Source organism: Bos indicus, chromosome 19 (genome assembly GCF_029378745.1).
Source record: "Bos indicus isolate NIAB-ARS_2022 breed Sahiwal x Tharparkar chromosome 19, NIAB-ARS_B.indTharparkar_mat_pri_1.0, whole genome shotgun sequence".
NCBI lineage: Eukaryota > Metazoa > Chordata > Mammalia > Artiodactyla > Bovidae > Bos > Bos indicus.
Window position 1 is genome coordinate 34,949,346 of NC_091778.1, and position 5,248 is coordinate 34,954,593.

Below are 5,248 nucleotides of genomic sequence, written 5' to 3' on the forward strand. Positions count from 1 at the left end.
AAGGACTGGTGCTGAAGCTGAAACTCCAATCCTTTGGCCACCTCATGCGAAGAGCTGACTCAGTGGAAAAGACCCTGACACTGGGAAAGCTTGAGAGCAGGAGGAGAAGCGGGTGACAGAAGATGAGATGGTTGGATGGCATCACTGACTCAGTGGACATAAGTTTGAGCAAACCCCGGGAGATAGGGAAGGACAGGGAAGCCTAGCGTGCTTCAGTTCATGGGGTCACAAAGACTAGTGCACAACTTAGCGACTGAATAACAACAGTATTATTAAGGAAAATATGTTTAAAAGATGTCCTTTTCTTTTGCCATGTCATTATGGCTTCTGCCCTGATGTTTTACTTTCAAATAGTTAAAAGTCAACACTTTACATAGCAAATATTAATTACCGCCCATATTTATAAAATTGTTCAGATTTAAAACTTTGTTAATATTCATAAATTTAGTATTCAGTTCAGTCGCTCAGTTGTGTCCAACTCTTTGAGATCCCATGAATCACAGCACGCCAGGCCTCCCTGTCCATCACCAACTCCCGGAGTTTACTCAAACTCATGTCCATCGAGTCAGTGATGCCATCCAGCCATCTCAGCCTCTGTTATCCCCTTCTCCTCCTGCCCCCAATCCCTCCCAGCATCAGGGTCTTTTCCAGTGAGTCAACTCTTTGCATGAGGTGGCCAAAGTATTGGAGTTTCAGCTTTAGCATCAGTCCTTACAATGAACACCCAGGACTGATCTCCTTTAGGATGGACTGGTTGGTTGGACCTCCTTGCAGTCCAAGGGTTAGGGTAATTTTCTTTAAAAAAATCAAATTTAAATGTGACTTATACAGTGACTAGGCACATTTACATTCAATTTCTTCTCTGCACTTTTCTTCATTTGATAAATATAAGAGCTCAAGTACTATCTTTCCTTCTGGATACTTTTTTACTTGAAATCAGTTAACACAGTAGCTTTTTCGGGTTTTTTTAAACATAGTCAAAGAGAAATAAAGCAAATCATACTCAGAAAAAAGAAGTAGGAAGAAGAAAGCTGGATGATTGGGATTACGCAGTGAGTCAAACAGATGTTTTGAGAAGGGGTCAGTGATTTATTTATCTTATTGGAGTAATTGAAAAACCAAGGTAGAGAGGAGTTTTTGGTAAGGAAATATGATGGTCGCAGATGATGTGAGGATGGATGGGGTGGAGGCAGGACCACTGAGTATCCTTATATCAATTGCACAGCCAGGGGGAGGAGTGGAGTAAACCAGAGACCAGGGTCATGCACTTGGATGTTCAAACCACCTGCACACCTTGCACATGCGCCGCTGTGTATGACATCTCCAGTGAATAACAAAGTAGAGAGACATCAGGAAGAGGAGAGGGGTGAGTGGTGAAGGTAAACAGTTGAAAGGTTGGATAAGAGTGCAGGGGAGGCACAGGATGGGTCTCTGGAGAAGAATAGATTCAGTCAGGTGTCCTCAGAGGTTCTCAGGCCAGGCAGTGTTTCCAACCAGGCAGAGGTGGAGATGTGGAGCTGCCCAGAGAACATGAGGATAAAGAGGGATTTGCAGGTCGTGGGACACTCATCACTCTCAGACATACTTTACATTTTGTGTTTTTCAAAAACTTGTCTGCCTCCCTCCAGCTGCAGTGCATGCTCCCTGCAGGCAGGCACTTTGTTGTCGTTTTTGTCCACACCCAGTGCTGAGGACACTGCTTTTCACGGCAGGTGTGCAGGACTTGCAGAATGGATGGATGGTAGCATGAGTTAATCTCCCCAAGGCGAGGAGGTTGATTCAACACTGAAAGATCTGTGGGTGTCCTTCGCTGTAGAGACACCTGAGAGAAGGATTTTGTGCCGAGAAATTCTTTGACAAAATACAGGACCAGTTTCAGTCTTCAAAAACTCCTAGTAAACTGGGAACACAGGGAAATTCCTAAGCCAGATAGAGAATCTAGCTACCTGAGCCCCTCATTAAATGTTCACTCCATGGTGAAACATTCAAAGCATTCCCAGGAAAAATCAAGTCGAGAGTGTCTGCAGTCTTCACTGTTATTCCAAGAAGTCGAGAAGAAATGAGTAGTAGTAAAAACACTTGAGATGGGGCAGAAGCTGGCAAAGGCCCTGAGACACTCTGCTGGGTGAGGCTGGGGTGCCGGGCATGTTATGAGGGGACACAGGCCCTGCTTTCCTGAGAAGCTGTGTCAGAGCATCCTTCCTATCTTCCCCCTTTGGCAGCGGGTCTATCAAAGGAGCATCCGCCAGAAGTATGGAGCACGTGATGCAAAGTGAGGCAACAGTCTGGATTTTGACTGCTCTCTCGTGACTCTGTGATCTATTCCCATATTGTCCCAGTAAATTCCTTTTCTACTTAAGACAGCCAGAAATGACCTCTGTTGCTTACCAGCAGACCTTGGCTGGTACAAGGGAGTCTCCTAGCCAGGCAATGCCTAACATACCCTCACTCATTTGTTCAACTAGCTCTGCTCCAGGGACTGAGAATACAAATATCAAAGACATAGTAAGGGTGCTTCTCGTTAACTGGAGGAAAATCTGTACTTTGAATTTCCACATCTGTACTATCAAGTCACCTAATCAATCCAGTGGTCGGGGGACTTCTCTGGTGGTCCAGTGGCTAAGCCTCTGCACTCCCAATGCAGGGGGCTCAGGGGACTAGATTTACTTTACTGGTCAGGAAACTAGATGCCCCATGCTGCAACTAAGAGCCGGCACAGTCAGATAAAAAAATTTTTTTTAATCCAGCAGTCAGAACTTGGGTCCAACAATCGCAATAGTAGGCACCTCAGTATATTTAGCTTTTGGTAAGATGAACCACTGAAATAGCTGAAACAAGTTCAGGATTTGGATTCAATCCTTGGTGTGAAAAAAAAGTGATATAATTCAAAAATCAGGAGAAGGAAATGGCAACTTGCTCCAGTATTCTTGCCTGGGAAATTCCATGGACAGGGGCCTGGCAGGCTGCAGCCCTTTGGGTTGCAACTGGTCAGACATGGCAGAGCTGCGGAGCACAAAGTTCATTTGAGGGTTTTGCTGCCACCTAGAGGATTGATCTGATTCTGAAGCAGGAGATCACAAAGAATGGGACTGAGCCACTAATATAGGCACACACACACAAGTACTCTAAAACTCAGGGCCCCAAAGCGGTGGCTGCTTTTAAAGGAACAAAAAAGAATTATTTGGAATTTTTAATATGAACTTATAGATGTTTTATGCAGGAATTCATAACACTTTGGGTCACGGGCTCATGTTAAGATGTGATGAAATAATAAACACTCTTGGATAAATGTACAAACCAATCCTATATAATTCCAGGGATCCTGGGACATCCCATGCCCCCCACCAAGACCATAGTCAGGTTCAGTGTCCAGTTAAGAATCTCTGTGTTACGTGGGAATTGACTACAACCTCAGAATTTTTTCACGTGGAGACACATTCTTGCATGTCACATTGGATGTTTGTATGTTGTTGTTGTTTCGTCGCTAAATTGTGTCTGCCTCTTTGCGACCCCCTGGACTGTAATCTGCCAGGCAGATTACATGGGATTCTCCAGGCAAGGATACTGGAGTGGGTAGCCATTCCCTTCTCCAGGGGAGCTTCCTGACCCAGAGATTGAATCTGTGTGTCTCACACTGCAAGCAGATTACCATATGAGCCACCAGGGAAGCCCTGGTCTCCAGCAGACTTTGTGTATTTATATCACGTGGTGTTGGGAGTGTGTGGGTTTGTGCTCCCTTCTCAGGACAGTCTTCTGAAACCTGCCCAGGATTTCCTCCTCGGCTTCCTCAAGTCCTGCAGCTCTGCGGGTGCCAGCTCCCGCCTCACACCCCACGGCCACAGGCTCCTCTCAGAGTCTCTGCGCTCCCAAGAGCAGCTATGCCCCTCTCTCCCCGCCCCTGCAGACTCTTCTCTGGGTGATCACAGCCCTGGGCAGCACATGGAGCAGGCAGCTGACTCCCTCTGGATTTGTGCAATGGACGAGCTACTGACACCTTCAGAGAACATGGTGACATTCCTGGAGCCAAAGCAATAGGGGGTCAGGGATGGTGCTCAAGCAGGCAGCCAATGGTTAGTAGAGTTAAGCCCCCAGACCTCTATGACCTTCCTCCAAAACAGGGCCCCCTGTATTGCTGGTTCCTTCTTGGGGCCACAGTCTCTGCTCCCAGTTGCCCTGAATCCCCGTGAATGTCAGGATGAGCTCCCTGTCACGCCCCCAGGCCTAGAGGACCTTCAACATAAAAAGAGAACAAAAGCAATCGAATCATTGCAATAGTAACAGCAGCAGCAGCTACTACCAGTTGACTGCAATGGGCCCAACTCTGCTCTAAGTACTTCTAATGTCTGCTCAGTCACTCAGTCTTTGCAACCCCATGGACTGTAGCCTGGCAGGTTCCTCTATCCATGGGATTTCCCAGACAAGAATACTGGTGTGAGTCACCATTTCCTCCTCCAGGGGATCTTCCTAACCCAGGGATCGAACCTGCATCTCTTGTGTCACCTGGATTGGCAGGGAATTCTTTACTCTGTGCCACCCGGGAAGCCCGGGCACTTCTAATATATTTCTTTAAATGCACAACCACCCATGAGGTCAGTGATATCTCCATTTTACAGATGCCACTCATCAAGGGTAAATAATTGACCTGAGGACAAATATAGGGCTGGGGTAGATGTCCAGATCACTTCCCAAACTTACGTTCTTTCTGGTATGATGTAACAGACAAAAGAGACCCTCAGGAAACATTTAGGAACTGGTGGAGTCAGTCTTCCTTCATAATCTGATGGCTGTCACTATAAAACCAATAGTTAAGAGATGGACTCACCTTGCCCGGCAGCTGCCAGTAGCCCCTTGTTGTTGTTCAGTTGTTCAGTCGTGTCCTACTCTTTGTGACCCCATGGACTGAAGCATGCCAGGCTTCCCTGTCCTTCCCCATCTCCCGGAGCTTGCTCAAACTCACGTTCGTTGAGTCGGTGATACCATCCAACCATCTTGTCTTCTGTCATCCCCTTCTCCTTCTGCCTTCAATCTTTCCCAGCATCATTTCCCAAACAGGGCCTTCCTTTTTCAAGGACCTGGCCTCACCACCCCTTTTCTCCCCTTGCATCAGGAGCAGGACAGCACTGGTCCTCAAACCTCCCAGCTCATGGGTGGCACAGTTAGCCATCTGGGTTCCAAAAGCCTGCACACAGCAGGTTTGCACAAGACCAGGCTGCTAGCTGTTTTCTCTGCTAGGCTGTGTGGTTGACTT